The sequence below is a fragment of the Periophthalmus magnuspinnatus genome, chromosome 5, assembly GCF_009829125.3.
Source record: "Periophthalmus magnuspinnatus isolate fPerMag1 chromosome 5, fPerMag1.2.pri, whole genome shotgun sequence".
In the NCBI taxonomy this organism is placed as follows: Eukaryota; Metazoa; Chordata; class Actinopteri; order Gobiiformes; family Gobiidae; genus Periophthalmus; species Periophthalmus magnuspinnatus.
In genome coordinates, this window is record NC_047130.1 from 28402946 (window position 1) to 28420530 (window position 17585).

Genomic DNA, 17585 nt, shown 5'->3' on the forward strand with positions numbered 1-17585 from the left:
ATAAGTAGCTATTGTGATCAAAATAAATCGGCCCTGTATTGCCTGCATGTAATTATAAAACGTTTTATTGTCAGTGAATCATGAAATGAGTTGATAGCATGCTAGTTGTTGTTAGTATTACTGCTCTGGCCTGAAAGTTGTAAAAAGCTCTTATAAACTCATTGTGGTGAATAAACAGGAGGCTTGCAATGCATAAGGTAAGTGACAAATAGCTTTTTACCATTGCAAACCATTTAAAATGAACTAGTTGGTTAGTATACCTTCCTCGGCATCAAAGTAGGGACTGGCAGATGATCTTGTTGGTTGTTTATGTTGACTATATGTCTGTTTCTATCTAAAACATTAGAACGCTGTGATCAAAGTCCAGTTATGCTCACCACTATTACTACTAACATCATCTAAAGAAAGTGTGGATAGTGGATATTCATATTTTGCCCCTTGTGCTCTCGTGTTTGCCTCTGCGAGCCCCTTCACACTGAGAGGCCCTGGCAGTAGGCCGCTCCACACTGGTGCATGTAATAAAGCCCAGCTGCTGAATGATCAAATAGTGTCTAATTAAAGCCTGAGTGTACAGCAATGTAAAGTTCTCTGTGGAATGCTAAAAACCTGTGATATTTCCAGAGGAATTTGGTGTGTGCAGGTATCAAAGAAGAGGCTTCAATAGGATAGACGGAGAGAGAGAGTGAGAGAGGAGGGGCAGGCCAACATGTTGTTCACATCCGTGTCAGATTGAGGCTAATGAAGACCAGACTGATCCTTGGATGCGAGCCTTAAGTAAATGATCCCTCTCTGAATATATTAGCGTCCCGGAGCAGTGCCGTGCCTCCCTGCAGAGCCAGACCTGCTACAGTATGTGGCTCCTGCTCCTGACAGGGCTGCAATGGCAAGACAGAAGTCACACTGTTAGTGCTTTTTGTGTCCCTGTGATACTGTTACAGATGATTTGTATCTGTGTGAAATAGACATAACTACTTAGACTCATTCATTCTCTGACTGTCTGATTTACTACTTAGTGACTTACCAGTGGATGGAGTAAAATGTCTCAAATGTTACACAGTTGTGCCATAGAACATTACATTTTAGTATGTGTTTTAAGTTGTAACAGTGTGGAGCGGAGTTCGGACAGTTTCCTGGTGACTGTATTAGTGCCAGCGTGATAGCAAATGGAAAATCTGAGTGTTGATGTAAATGAAGCCATCTCACTTTTCCCCTCCCTCTTGAAAAGAGAAGGCATTTACATAACAGGCTGGGAATTGATGCTCATGTAAATTTGACACCTTTTTGCAGTTTGTATGAAGATTCATGTAGTTGTGTGATTTTTTTTCATACGACTATTTTGAAGAGGGATTCTTTAAACAAAAGGCACTCTTAGTACTTAGTATAGACAAATGTTGGCACAAAAGCATGCAAATGACTCATGTTATGAGGCACTTTTAATATGGGCTGGAGAGACAAGCACGAAGGAAGAAAGTAGTTGTAAATGCATCCGTTAAGCCTGTGTAACATCTCATTAATACATACCTTTGTGGCTCTTTAGTGCTGCGCTTGCCTTGCACTGAGTGGAACAATGTCATTTGGTTTTTGCTGATGGGGCATGTGTACTTCATAGATGGATGGATTGGATGGATCCAATTAGCTATGGTCATCGCTCAAAGATATAAGCTGACAGTAAGAGACTTGCAGAGAATCTCCTTGATTTTGGTGGTTTTGCGGAATGCTCTAACCCAGGCCTTTAAAAGCCCATAAAGAGCACATTGTGAAGAATACAGCACTGATGGACTTTTGATTTATGCTCAAGCAAATTTTCTCAATTAGACAAAGGAGAGGATTAATTGATTTTCAATCTACCGCATACAGCAATAGAACATTCTTTATTGCACACATTATATAATGTGTTTTTATGACCCATGGCCAATTTCAAGGTCTAAAATTGAATTTTTAACAATATCATTTTGGATGTGATTATGTTTTTGGTACTACTTGTGAAATGGACCATGGAATGTTTAAATCAATGTGTGCTGTATATTTGCCTTTATTTGCTTGTTTGTTTATTTGTTTGCATGTTATTTTTGTTTGTTTATTTTTGGAACATTTATTTACAACCCTAACCTTTTCTGGTGGAGGATCTATTCCCTGCTTTTCTTCATGAAGATGCTGTGTCTTTACCTGAAATGTTCCATGGTACGGCATTAAACTAATCTATCTAGCATTTATTTTATGACGGGTGTTTTATTGCTCAAAATGCCTTGAAAAACACACATTCTGATGAATATAAAAGTGTGAGAGGGGACGCCTCTGTACAGATCTGAACTGTAACTTGGCCTGGTGGCGGCACCTGGTCGTCTCCATGGAGACAGATCAAATATGCCATACAGTGAAATATTCTTGGCAAAGCAACAGGTGGTGTACCTTCCTCCTGTAGCGTTCCACTGTGCACCTTTGCATCGTCTTTGATCTTATTATTAATGTCGTGACTGATGTAAATGATTTGTTGTGAGCTTTACCTAAACCTCACTGTTGAATCTTATTGTTAAACATGAGTCCTATTTGTCCACAGCTGCACGTGCCCCGTTCATTGCCTCTAACAGACTAAACACCACACGGTCTGACAGGCAGCACATGTGTCAGGCCCGGCCCGTTCAAACACACACACGCTTACACACATCAGACGTGTTGTGTGACGAGGCGGGGACACGGCACGCCGCTGCCACACCAGACAAGCATCGCCTCTGCCGCTCCCAGCTCCGTGTCTGCGAGAGGACAGGCCGCGCTGACACTAAAGGCACTTTGTCATGCGAGCTCTCGTCACATGTACGCGGCGCATTCAAAGAGCGTCAGATCAGCTGCGTGACAGGTAGACCGCAAATGACACAAGCGCCGGAGGGGGTGTCCTTTTCAATACACAGCATGAGTACAAATGCTCACTGCGCCAAGACAAAATAACATCAGATAGCATCATTCTGAATGCTCTTATGTTGTCTGTCTTTGCTCTGAAAAGTGGTTAGCAATACAGGGCTTGTTTTAGTGCCGCTAAGTGTCAGAGCGCAGGGAATTGCATGAGACAAGGACCTCATGGTGTGAGTTACTGCAATGTTGTCAACTTGTTATGCACGTCAATAACATTATAAGTACATCATTATTACTTTTGAATGTGCGTGTATTCCATCTGTATGCGATATATATATAAAACTTACCAATTAGGACATTTTTTTTTTTTTCAAATGTAATTGCAGAAATAAAAAAGTGGTTGCGGAAATTCACATTACATTATAAGAAAGAAAAAACAGCAAGTTACATGTTTGTCCAATTGAAACCAGGGCAGGACACACGATAAGTACTATTCTCAATTTGTCCATAAATGTTTGCTGTCATATTGAGCCACACACATGTTTGTAGCTCTGGTGTAATTGTGCGATTTTCCCCAGAGCAGCAGTCCTCCACACTAAGTTACATCCCAGCTTTCCATTAAAGTGCTGGGGGAAGTTTGCCTGATAGGAATCACTCACAGCACCACCGCTATGTAAATACGGCTTATCAGTGCTGCCAATTTGTTTTAAGTGGCATGCGAGACGTGGGTGATTCACCAGCCTCTGACACGTACCGTATATACATTTTAGAGCATCTATTAAACATATGTAAAGCATACGATTCAGATGGTGGTGTTGTTTTGTAACATGCAAATAGCTTACTTCAACTTGTACTGTAGGCAAAATAACTGCGCGCTTACATGAAAATACGCCTAAATATCTAGATCTAAAGTGGTCTGTTTTATTAGTCAAACGCGGCACCAAACAATGTGATGCGTTATGGCTGTAGGGATTTGCGTACAACTTTGTTCGCTGTGATACAAGGAAGAAGAGAATGAGATAGAGGGACAAATGCCGGATAAAGCACAAACTGCCTTTGTCTGGGAGTCATTTAAATACAGCTCCTGATAACTAGACAGTTTAGAAGTTGGCATACACGAACAAAGGTGATGCTAACCTCTGAAATAAGTCAAAAAGCTGCATGTATGCCCCATTTTTACTGCCCCTTGTTGCTGCAATTAGTTTGACCCTGATTTGAAGTTCTACGGTGATTCATTAATGCTGTTTTTGTTAATTTTGTTCAAATTAGCTGATCGCATCCATCAAATATTACATTATATCTATCACTAGCGTTGTCTGTGATTTTGCAGTGAGTTTGTAGGTCACACCCAAAAGTCAGACAGAAGCAGAATCGTCCTGGACAATACCTGACAGGGGCAACCACAGTGAGGGATGATCACCCCACAGCCTGACATCTGTAGTCCCCATGTTTCATTATTTATTCTGTTCGCTCTGCAAAATAACAAGCCCCATGACAAAAGGAGGGTTGTGTTTGACTCTGGGTAAATTTAGCTGGTGTTAAGGTCCAGAAATGTGATTGAAAAGTGTGTTAATGCTTAATATAACGGCTGTCACATCATTCAGACATCTATTTTCACACCTGACAAATCTAACTTGATGGATTCTCGTTAGGTTAGGTGAGTTTATTTGCCATTTGGAGATTAAAAAAACACATTTAAATGTAAATATTAGGGGTGGAAGTGATGCAATTTGTACCCTTTTCATTTAATATAGTCATTCTTAGAACTTAGAATTAGTGTTTTTTTCCCAAATACAAGTTGAAAACACTATTAAGTTACAGAAACTAATCCATGGCCTTTTGAAAACTTGTAACAAAGGTTTGACCAGTGATTTAGATATTGGCTTTTCTGTCAATTAAGATAAGATCATCTTTTTGGGAGAAATTTGTCTTGGGACAGGGGATCACATGATTAACATACACATAACAACATCCGCCAGTGAACAGAAATAAATAAGAGACCAAGAATAACGAGTAATACAGCGTCAGGAGAGCTTTAAATCACTCTATACAGACAAGCACTTCACTGTCTTTTGTTCTACTAGTAATTATACATTCCTTGAGCCTATGTGCAGTTTTGATTGCACATTCCCTAAGCCTATGTGCAATTTTGCATAATAAACATCAGGCCTCCATTACACCATCTAATCCCTGTAAATTTCTTATGAAGTATATCGGGCTGGTGTCACTGACTGGATGTCTGTATCTCACTATAATGTAAGAACCGGAGCCTCTCGTGTCCTGTTTTAAGAGCATTTAACTTTAAGAGCTCTTAAAATGAAATAGTCAACTCGAAGTGACCAGACTTTTGCACTGTATTTAGCCCGGCTGCTTACTTTCTTAGCTGAAGAATGTTTCCAGCTCGCTCAACTATGCAGACCATTCTGTTTGTTGAATTTTTTATGTGTATATTGAATTATTGAAGTAAGATAATTTCTGATCAGATTAATATTAAGTCCTGGTGAAATATTAATGTGCGATGTTCAAAACGATGAGCTTACAAAAGTATTAATATAATCACAAACAGACACAGTGAGAAGTAGCAAGGAGCCAAATGCACTTGTGAGACTTTTAAACGCGACTTCCCTGGAGGTGGTCGCTTATGAATTATTGGTCTGGTTGACTTTGTAGTGCGACGCTTGGCTAATGTCATTGGCCAGTCCTGCCCCGGGGCTGACAGCGGTGTCAGGAGGAGGGGGTTACATTTGTCACCTTGTCCACACGTGACCCCGACTGCGGCCACGGGAAATCTTACAAAGATGTTTGGCTCTTAATACTGGACTTGCCCCTTCATCACCCCCACTGATTGGCAGAGACCCACCTCACCCCCTCTGCTGCCCCCCAAAGCCCACTGGCCAATCACGTTCAAACTTTTTTTCTTTCACAATTGAATTTCATGTGGCAGGGATGCTTAAATCAGTCTTTGAATTTGATTAGAACCTTGCTCGAATAATATCTTATGATTGTTATATAAATAATTTTTAGGTTTGTCCGATCAGATCACACTTTTATTAGGATTTGGTTATAGTTTCAGAGTTTATATTCTATACCATTGCAAGATATGGTCATTTTTGTGTGACAAACGGGCTTAAAGCATTAATATTAAATGTTATACAGTTGTGTCTGATATGAACTGATGCTGTTGATCATTCTGTGGTGTTGCTCGACATAATAGATGTAATACTAGTTTCCTCATGCGAGTCTTCTCCTTTTTTGTAACCCTCCCATTGTATGTGTAAAATATGTAAATTATATAAAGTATACCATTATTGCAACAGAATGGTGAGGACATCAAAATATGGCTCCAGTAATTATATTTTAAATGCTAATGCTGCTAAAGAATATTATAACCAAGACATCAAAGAAGCTGTATTCAGTATCTGATAGCTGGGGAGAAGCAAATGATTTCAAATATTTGATATTTAAATTATTTTCAAATGAACAGAGACGCTCGTGGAGCCGAGTGGAGCAGTCTCCTGGTGATCCTCAGGGTTCCTTTGTTTCCTGGCTGTCTCCAGCTCATTAATGTTCCAAGCATGTGAAAGCGCCAAGCCAGAGCCTTAGCCCAGCGCAGGGTGACACCTCGGGCCCAACACACACATGTAAGGCAGGCTGAGCACATAGACACAACACAAGAGTCCCTCTTTCAGGAGCATGGCCGCCGAGCTGTCCTGATTAAAATGACAATAGTCTAATTAACTCGACCTCAGTGTCAGCAGCTAAAACGGCGGATGGCCTGCCAGTTCCTGTTTGAAAAGCCTTTGTCTCCCCATCATCCAAAAAGGACTTTTCTCCCTGTAAAACGCCTCAACCCCATTTGACAAGATTTGCTAATGGCAATTATTTCTCATAAGCTAATTAAATCTAGGCAATGTTATCCCTCGTTTTCCTCCCTTAGAAACACTTGTGCCAATCCTTGAGGGATTTGTCATGTGGGATATCGTATCACAAGCACCTTCAAGCAATGTTAACATTTCAGACGACTGTGTGCGTTTATTTTTAATTTCATTAGTAGATTAATGCTGCTCTTTACCTTTCACCTATAGCAGTTTCAACACATTGTGTGTATTCAATATACAGTATAACACTTTTGATAGAAACTTGGATAGAAATTATGGTTTTGGTTATGAAATAGAATTCATGATTTACAACAAAAAAAAGAGTTGTGTTTAAGGCAAATTCTTACTGTTAAACCTACACTGTCCAACTGTGTATATTTAAACAGATTAGGTTTAATGATAATAGTGTTTATTTATGTAAAGTATATGTAATATTATAAATATTAGGCAGGGACACATTCAGCAAAGCAAAGCAGTTTCTTTGAACTGACCCACTGACCAGTATTTCCAGTATCAGCCTGTCCTGCATCTGCCACAAGCCAAAGTGAAGCTCTGAACTGGAGCAAAGAGTTTTTATTTCCAGATCCTCAAACAGAATGTGAACCATACAGTATGTGAAGAAAGGACACTTGTGCCCCCGTGATTCGTTTGCATTGCTTGATGGACTCATCTAAAGAGCAGAGACGAGAGAACAACACAAACTTTAATGAGTGAAACTGCTTTTTGTTCTATTATCCTTCTGCTGGTGATTAAGGTCTATGGGGAGATAATTACGCTTTAGTCTGGAGTTAATGAAACGAAAACTTGTCTCTTCTTGAGAAAAGGAAGGGCAGATCTTTTGTACTGCTATCTGCAGACATCTCCCGGCTTTGACAAGGCACACAGAGAATTGGTTTTGTTTTAAGGTTGGGAGCCCCCTGTGTTTGCTGTCAGTCTGTGGATGATATGAGGGATCTGAGGATGCAGTCATTGGGCTCCAGCTCTGTCACTGTGTTGCATAGGCTGTGTGTGAACAGAAGCAATCCAGAGAAACATTAACAGGTCATCTGGGACAATTAACAGAGGGGAATGTGTAGGGTTTCTGCTTAAATATTACACATTCTAGCTTCACATGTCACTTTTGTACTGCTCGAGTCTTCTGCAGTCACATGATAGAAGTAATGTGTGGTTCGTTCTGGTGGCCACTAAAAAGCTTATAGATAAATCGCTGTAACTTCTCGACCAGTGGAGTATTTTAGGAAAAAGGACAGGCTATTCTATTACGTACTAGTTATCTATGAGATTTTATAGTTGTAGTTACACAGCATGGTCTTTCCAAAGCAAACTGTTGTGAGGAGGATTATAATAACTGTACCAGCTTTGTAATTGCAGTAACATTGACTGCGTCTTAATTATTATATTGTTAAATCACATCAGATTAGAGTTGCTGCTCAGTGAGTGTTTGCAGGAGACAGTCCGTTCAGTTACATAGCCCATTATTTTCTCATATCAGTTTGTGCAATGTTAACAGAAGCATGTGCTGACCCTCTTTGTGAAACATGTAAGAATACACAGATTCCAGCTGGCCACACAACAACACAAAGCCTATGTCACATGACTCCTTCAGTATCGAGGTGTTGACCACAGCTTTGTCCGCCTGTGCCCGCCTGTGCCCGCCGGTGCCCGCCGGTGCTTGGGCTGAGTGCGTCTCAAGTGTCCTTGTGGAAGTTCACATCTGGTGTGTGAGTGAGGGCAGCGGCCCCTCCCTCCTGCTGCTCCCGCCCTTACAACAGCACTCTCACATTTCATCATCTGCTCTCCAGCGCCAGGGTGCTCCGGCACAAGTCGGCCGCTCTGGATCCATCTGTTGTTATTATTTTCCACCAATAATTGGCCTGAACAATGGAATGTCTGTGTCCCCCGCGCCTTTGAAACCCTACACCCTGTTTATTTTCCAAAGGTCTCCTTTCTCTGTCTGGGCCTCCCTCCCAGTCCGCACTTTTACTGCCTCTAGACCTAATTCACTCACTGAACTTCACCACTTTCTCTCTTTATCCTTTCTTGAGAAAATGACATCAGAAATTGGCATTGTTTGGTGTTTTGCTTTTTATTTTTTGCCTACTGAAGCAAAGTCTTCTAGTTCATCAGGCTTGGTATTTGATGCAAGTTAATTTGATAAGAAAAACAAATGTCACTACACTTAGGAATCCCAGAAGAGCGTCTCAGGGCTCTGGTGGTCAGTAGGGATGGGAAACAGGGAAATAGGAAACAGGTAGGACAGTGACAACATGTGAACAGAATAAAAACCAAACTGCTGAAAGCTTTTTTGCTGTGTTTTGTTAAAGCTTCTTTGCTGTGTTTTAGTCAACCTTGGCTAGCCTGATCTTAGTCAAAACCATTTTTTTTATTCTTCTGTGTTGTATCGCTCAATGCTAACACGCTTTGGTCCTCAAAACTTGCAGCAGTGTTAAGAATTTGGGTTAAATGAAGAGATCAAGGGTGCACTGTTTAATTTTGGCACATAATCTAATGGTTGCTTTTAATTACAGTTTTAGCTTGTAATTATTATCACACTATGTCCTCACTTTATCCCTGATTCTTTGCAGCACATTCATCTTCCAACTAAACCGTCAGAGAAGTTTGGATCTGGGCTTATTCATCTGTCTGTGTTTGTCTCATTAGGAGCATTTCGGAGGCTGTGTGTTGTGTCTTTGTTGTGCGACTGTGTTGATTGTACATTTATTGTGCGTGCTCAGGTCTAATTAGAGGAGACCGGGACAGGTAGGGCTCTCAGCAGGTGGCCGCTCTATGCTTCACCTCCTCATTTGCTCAACGTTGGCGTTCGTGCAAAGGGGACTCTTTCTACATATTTAATTCCAAACCAGGCCCTGCTGTTTGTATTTATACCACATACCTCCAGTGTTTTTGGTGTCCCACTGCTATCATCTATTCATTTATCTCAGTCAGTGGGGAAAAGTAATGTAGTAGTATGAAGTTTGCTTTAAAAAAAATCATGATTATACAATTGTGGGTTTAGTTACTCAGTGTATATGTAGTTTATCATTGCATACCGTCAAGAAACTTCGCTCGATGTTGAAGAGCAGCGTCTCTACTGTGAGTTCAGGTGACAGAGCTGTTCACGTATCTCTAAAACTGCTTATTTTTGCTGCTTTACATGAGATCTTGACACAAAAGGAACAATATATTGATAGTTAAGTCTAGCAACAAATGGTTCGTTGACTCATTTGCTGCAGATACTGATAATCCTGCAAGCTCCTGCTCTTTCTGCGTTCTTTCCCTCTTCGTGAACAGATTTAAAAGATTTAAATCATCTTTTTGACAGATTTGATTTATACAGTATCGCCTTATATGGTTACGATGAAATATAGAACACCTTTTCCACCCTCGTGATTAAAATTATGTGGTGATACAACCGTTGAAAGCCCCCCGTAGCAAAAAGGGAAAGCCCACACGCCATGTATACCTGAACTTTGCCATTAGGTACTCCTTAAATGCCAAAACTAAACAAAAAACAAAGATCATAACCACTGAGCACTCTTGTGGCCAGAGTGAGACATGACCTCTGCATGACGGGTTTGTGAAACAGTTGAACAGCTTCACATTTAGCGTATATTTGCATGACTGTGGGTGTTAAGTGTCGTGTCCCTTTGTGTGTTTTTATCTGGAAAAATGCATACTAATATCAAACAGAAGCAGTGGAAATTATGGACACCTAACAGACTTCACGCAAACGTTTCAAAGCCTTATTTGGCAAAAGTTCCATTTCATATCAGCATTGCAGTTTAGTAGTAGTTGCTTCATTTGCACTACTTTTTTTTTTAACATACAAGGATATTAACTCAATATATTTGGGTTTTCATGTCTAGTTTTTGCAGCAGTACAGTTAAATATTCAGCATATTTGTGTGATTTAACGTTCTTGCATTTGAAACCAAATTTGGTAAATATGTTGCGACTTTCATGGTAGTTTATTTCCATATAAGCCTGTTGACCGTCCTCTGAAAACCCTGCAGTGTTTTGATTTAACAGTGTGAAATATTTGCTCTTGTTTGCTTTAGGTTCAGAGTGAAATTCCACTTTCTCTGTATTAAGGCTGCAAAGCTCTGTGTGCTCTGTGTGCTCTGTGTGTACTTGGTTTCTATAGCTCAGCAAAATGTGAGGGCAGGTCCGAAGAATCTGGGGGATCAGACAGGCAGACTGACATTCGCCAGACACTGTTGTCTTTTAAGCTTAGGAAAACAACAACACAGGATCGCGCCCAGAATAATGGCTGGCTGCATTCAAGTCGAGTTTAATTGGTGGCTTTTGAGCCTGTTTACGTGTCAGAAAGTGCTGTTGTTTACTGTCTGTGTGGGTGTAACAATATAATGCCCGCATCCTGCCAATCACATCAAAAAGAAGAACTTGTTTTGTCACTTTTTTTTTCAAAACGCTGACTTTCTTCCCTTTACAAGACTTTTGCGCGGTTCTTCATTCAGTGAAAGAAAGTAAGAGTGGTTAAGCAAGAAGAACTTTCATCACAGGGATCATACAGAAAGCATTTGTTAAGAAGTGACTCATGTTAGAGTTTTTTCCATGTGTTTCGGAGCACAGATAGTGCCTGCTGCTCCACACACCCTTAAAGCAAACAGCGGTGACCCTGGCAGCTGATATGACTGACTCAACACAAGCAAAGCCCACTAAAACTTTCATCCGCTCCCTGTTTACACAATGCTCCCAAAGCAGAGACACCGAACATGCCATTAGTCGTTTAGCAGTTCCCTCTATTATTTTATGCCAGAAAGATAATGGCATTATTATTCCTCATATTTCCAAATAATGCAACTCACAAGGCCATACAGTGTGATCTGTTTCAAGTATATAAAACAAAACATTTTCACAGCTTGCACTTCTAGGAGAACTTGTTTTTGTTTCTAATGGACCACGTCAAAAGGCCAGTGTTAAAGAGGGTAACGCTGGAGATAAGAACTTCATCATTTGTGGCTGAAATTTGGATTTCAGCCACAAGAGGTTAGTGTAGAAACAAATGTACAGTCGCAGTAGGGCTGGTCTGTGGCGATAAAAATCTAATTGTGATATGATTATGTACTTTTCCATATCGACTCCCCCTTTTGGTCATGCCGTGAGTGACAGGTGGATTTAACTGACCACTCAAAAGAAGCAGATGATTTTTATTTTTATCTTCAATGCAATATAAAGACACTAATTTACGTGAATCGTGATCAATTCTGAATCGTAAGAAAATTGTGATTTTTTTTTTTTTTTTTTTGGGCATATCTCCTTTTAGATTTGTGACAGTAAACTGTATATTAAAATAATAAGATGGAAAAACATTTACCCTTCAACCATGATTCATTTTAGATATTGTTCTTGTATTTTTTACAGTCTACTCCTACTTTTCTCTTTGGCCAGGACAGTGTCACAAATGCAAACAGCTAAACAAATGAGGTTTATTTGTGAAAGTGTATATTAAAATAGTAGCTTAACCTATTAGCTATTTATGAATAAGAGATTAAAGGTCCTATATTATGCAAAATTGACTCTTCTGAGCTTTAAGTCGTGTTAGAATGTTGTTACCTCTTCACAAACACACCACTTTATTGTTAGATTTTCTACATTTCCAAAGGTCAGAATGCTCTGTTGCACTTTTTGATGTCATAAAGTGGTAGTTTTACCTTTTGCTCAGTAGATACTGGCACTTCCAGGGCTGGAATTCTAGTGAAGGTGCGTGGAGTTTCCTGTATTACCACATGACATCACAAGGTGGAACAGAGTGTTTTCTGTTTAGAGAAGAACTCAGCCTAAATGTGCATGGTTTGTGTGTTAAACATGCGTGTGTGAATGAAACAAAACACACCTCCAGGTCTGTTTATGATGAGCAAACATAAATAAAAAAGCCCTTTAATGTTTCCTAATTCCAATGCAAACTGTATCAATTACTTGTTAATATTTAGTTCACCGCTCTAAGCATTAAATCTGTTTGCAAGATGCTTATGTTGTAAACAAAGTCACATGTATTAATATTTCAGTATACCCTGTAAATGGATCACTTAACACGCACATTACCAGATAAGCCATATTTACTCCTTAACAAAGTGATGCGAGCGTTGGGATGGAGGAGTGTGGCAGCGCGCTATTGACAGCCATTGAGCTGAGCATTAATTAAAATGGTAATGCTGTGTGAGGGTTCATTAGCAGGCTGGCTTAGGAGTAGCTGTAGGTACAGTATTAAGCGTGCTTGGAGTAATTAAAGGAATAACTTTACTTAGTGGTAAATATTCATGGGGCTCGGGTCTTTTTGTGCTACGCAGAATGAAGAGACACAAGAGCCTGTCCATTAGAGGAGCTGAAGAGCCGCTCCGCGCTCAGTGTTGCCTTTTGTTGCGATTGGGTGCATTTCATTGGAGGGGTATTAATTCATATTTGGAAGGTGCAATCTTCCAACAAAGCCAAAGCTGCTGATAACATAGCAGGGACCAGGCAGAGAGCGCATTGTGAAGCCGTGCCCTCCTCCAAAATAGGAAGTCCACTTCACAGCTCTGTGGATGGAATAAAACGAGTCTTTGTCGACGCTTAGAAGGTGATTACCATAGTGAAAAACCCTTGTGATTGTCCATTTCCCCCTGAAAACAGTCTGTTTGCATGTGTTTATTACCCTGCATTTACAATGAAGCCTTTAGTATTTGCATAGAGAATGGAAACATTTATTTGTATCATCTGATTTGGAGGTGGCCGTCTAACTGTCATGTTATCTCATGTACAAAGGCACACGCATTTGAGGGTGTAAAATGACACGTGGCTCATGTTATTCTGCAGCTTTTCCTTTGTATGAAATATTGCGCTTTTTGTAGTAAATATAGAGTTTTATGAGCTTGTCAATTATTCCCTTGTGCTATTTTGCTTTATTGGTTTGTTTTTGAGTATTTTATTGAGGTTTAAACTTCAAATGGAAAAAAAAGTATACATCGGATTACATTTAGCTTTTTTTTACATTTGCTTCCAACATCACTTGCAAACATACACTTGCTTTTTAAAAACAGGAATGGCATCTGTTACACAAACCTGGTGAATAACTGTTTGTAACCATAACTAACAAAAGATTTCAGTTTAAAAAGTGCAGTTCCTTGCCCTACTAATAGCTAAAATTGCATTACGTTGTTGAAAATGTAGGTCAAAGCCAGAGAGCCACAGTTTCTATGTGGTTTCATAAAGGTCATTTTCACACATATGAGTTGCTCTGTGGGGCGATCCCAGTGTGCACTAGATTTAGTTGTGTTTATTTTACTTTTGGGTCAGTCTTATTCACATGCACTGCACATCTTTCACCCCAAACATGCACCACGAGCCATGTGAGCGTCCAGCAGCTGATCTCCAAACTTATTTCTATGACAGAACCCCATGAATGTGAACTTTAATGTACAGTCTTCTTAAAGGGGCGACTTATGTGCTGGTGCTGGAACAGAAAAAACTTTTTGAACAACACACAGACAGATGGAGACTCCCCTGCGCAGACAGAGGCAGGAGGACACCGTCGCTGATCTTAAGTTGATCCAAATGCAGCGCCCATTCATAGAAATATTTGTGATCTGAGCGCTTTTTTGGCCAAGTCTAAGCTCTGTCACTTGCATCGTGGGCTGCGTAGATCGGCCCCAGTTCAGCTGCGTTCTTACCACACTCATCGCGCTCCAGATTGTGAGAGGAGCCGCTTTAAGACCACGTTTTTCAAGCTCTCTCAGTGTGAAAACGACCATATTTAGTACATATTTATGTCTGGGTGAGTTAAGCAATACTGTCACATTGTAAAGCGAGTTTTTGAAGTTACGACACATTTTTTTTTTTTACTTTTAGTTGTTTTTTGCTCCCAACTTCTTTACACAAACTCTGAGCTCACATTATAAACTGCACCTTCTCTCCATTTTAAGAGAATCATGTAAAATTCTACCTGTGGAAATTGTTGCATTTTGATTCATATTCTCAGTTTGGGCCTCTCACTGAGCATGCACATAACCCTCCTAGGTGGGTAATTATCACAACCGGGAGATGTTCTCTTCCCTAAAATCTCCACGTGGGAGTGTGTGATGGGCTCGGCTCCCCCACCTGGGCGAAGCAGCGTGCGCTTGTTTATCCTCACCTCGCGTTCGGAGCCCCCCACTGCTCTAAATGGCAACATTACAGCCTCGGTGCTGTTTGAAATGGAGACAATTATCTGTTTAGGTATTACGAGATGGGCTTTATAATACACGGAGAAAAGGCACACAGCTGTTATCTCAATCCTGTTTTCGCCTTTTTTTTTTTCGTCTATACAAATTTTCCGTCATTAAAATGATGGAACATTTATCTAAATGGATGTTATGCATTGGGTAAACTCATTTAGCTCCCGGGGCTCTTTCAGGTGATGGGAATTAATGATGTTTAGTAGTTTGAAACTGAAAATATCTGTCAAATGTCAGCACTCACCATTGATTTACGATTGCATTGATGACTCGTTAATTGAAGAGTAATGAATCACACTAATAGGCTGGTTGTGTGTGGGAACGGTCCATTTTAGACGATTGTTCGGCTCTGGGTAGAGTTTAGGGCGAGCTCCACGTTGACTTGCATTTTCAACAAGAGCATTTAGCACATAATTAATGTCTTGAAAACACAGACCTTCTATCTGAGCCGCTCTAGACAAACCACACAAACGGCTGGTCACACATATTTGACTGCCAAATAAGAATGTTAAAAAAAAGAGTTTTTTCTGGTCTCATATTTGGATATGCTTTAATGCCTTTATTCAAATGCCCCTCTGATATTGTCCCTCAGCCACTTCCCAGTTTACCATAAAAACACAGTTTGGTTTCTTACCTGTTTCTTGTCTTTGTGTGACTGCTTTTGAGTGCCCAGTTTGGAGACAAGGATGCATGTCGATGAGGGAGGACCAAGAGGAGTAGAAGTCCAGTGAGGCTGTGTTTTTGTACTAATGGATGGATCCGAACATGTTGACAAATGGTCTGTTGAAAAGATTGTATCATCACTGTAAACTGAAGTGAATTATGTGAGATTTATGTTCAAATGAAGGCCATTAGTAACACATGACGTTGCTCTTTGTTAATTACACCAAGAGGGAGCAATAGATGTTAAGATAAACGTCAATCTATCAAAAGTATCTAACGTGACATGAAGTATTTGGAGCTATTGTCTATTTATCTGATTTAAATTGGACCTTTTTTGGTAAATACTTTAGTTTTATCTTCTATAATGTGGCCCTCCATAAAATATCAAACCTCCCATGGCGTCTCATAATGAGGGTTCACTTTGGTCAATTAACTGCACTTTATTCATAAACAAATTACCTACACAAAATGCTACATTAAAGCCCCTGATTTAGCATTTCTTCTCATTAATTTATTTTATAGTTAGGGTCTGATGAATTGCTTAACTTAGTTGCTATCAGGGAACAAATTAAGTTATTTAATAGAACAACATGCTAATAGTCTGGAATAGTACTTTGGAATAGTTATATTAACAAATACAGAGAAGTTTTTGCAATATGCATTTACTCTCTACTTCAGAAACAAAGTAAGTTGTTTACCAGCAGGGGGCACTAACATAGACATTTACTCTATGGAATCTGAAATGTTTTTGTATTGCAAATAAGCTTCCACGCACTCACCAGGCCCGTTGTTGGCTGTTATCAGTGTGAGGTGTTATACTGACAATACCACACTGCAGCAGATACTGTGTTTGCGAGGTGGGCCGGACTTTTTACTAACGCAAACTCTTCCTAAACTGCAGATGTTATTTATAATCAAACTTTTACCTTGGCTTAAGTGCGTGCTTTTGTATTACTTGTATTAGTTTTATAAATGTTACTGTTTCTTGTTGTGTCTGCAGGGAGCGTGTGGAGGAAGTTGTCGTGTGGCTGGAGCTGAAGACGGCTGTAAATGAGCACGTCCTTGTAGAAGGTAAAGATGGTTCAGATGGTTCAGTGGACACGAGTGGCCGGGTGTGTGAATGCTGCGGTGAGTGGGTTTAGTTATTAACAGGATGCACTGTGGCGGTCAACAAGTGCACAAGTCGTAATGAGTGAGAAGGGCTGAACAATATCTAATGTCATTCTTAGATTTAACAATAGGATTTTATTCAAAGTTCACATTTTAAACACCGAAGTAATTGACAAAACGACTGAAATATGAACTGACAAACTAATACAAGACATTTCAGAACATGTACACATCTAAACTACAGGGTTAGCAGTTTTTATGACAGGATGTTGTTTGTAGAGGAAATTATGGTTCTACAGAAATTGCAGATTTGCTAATTGCATCAATTCAAATTTCGATTTTATGGTGATTAATCTTGCTTAATCTTGCTATGAAGAAGTAAAATCTGAGTCAGAGTTTTGCTAGAAAGTTTGTTGTGGTTTTTTTTTTCTTTTAACTATTAGTAGTTTATTTCATACATTCTCTTTTTAGATTATTTTGCACACAAATTTCCAGCGTCAGTGAATTCCACTTGAAATCCTTCACAATTTCGGAATAATTATTTACTTATATGCATTTTTTAAACTTATTTGAAGTTAATTAGCTAGATATTCTCATCTTTAAATGTATTATTGTTCATATTTAGCTGTTATCCACATAGAAGGTAATGCAGTATTTACTAAACAGGCCTGTTATCTCTGGCATCTCAGTCATGCAGCCTCCTGTCCACTTTTAACCTCCGTCTGCTGTAGGAGGGACTCTTTCTTTCACATGCGCACCGATGTTTGGATTTGTGAAAATGCAATTGGTTTCTGTAACTTCTGAAGAAAATAATGCCGTTGTTCTAACCCTACGTGTCCTATCACTGCTGCTCTGGTGACGTAGCGTAACTGCCG

The 17585-nt window shown here is 39.8% G+C and overlaps 1 protein-coding gene across 7 annotated transcripts in view; it reads left to right on the top strand.

Annotated features, from left to right (window-relative positions):
* foxp1b (forkhead box P1b) overlaps positions 1 to 17585 on the top strand; it is a 158804-nt gene that overhangs the window by 30737 nt on the left and 110482 nt on the right. For all 7 annotated transcript variants that reach the window (XM_055222178.1, XM_055222175.1, XM_055222174.1 and 4 more), the window contains one exon: positions 16601 to 16671. The gene's annotated coding sequence lies outside the window, so the exon portion shown is untranslated. The remainder of the gene's footprint in view (positions 1 to 16600; positions 16672 to 17585) is intronic.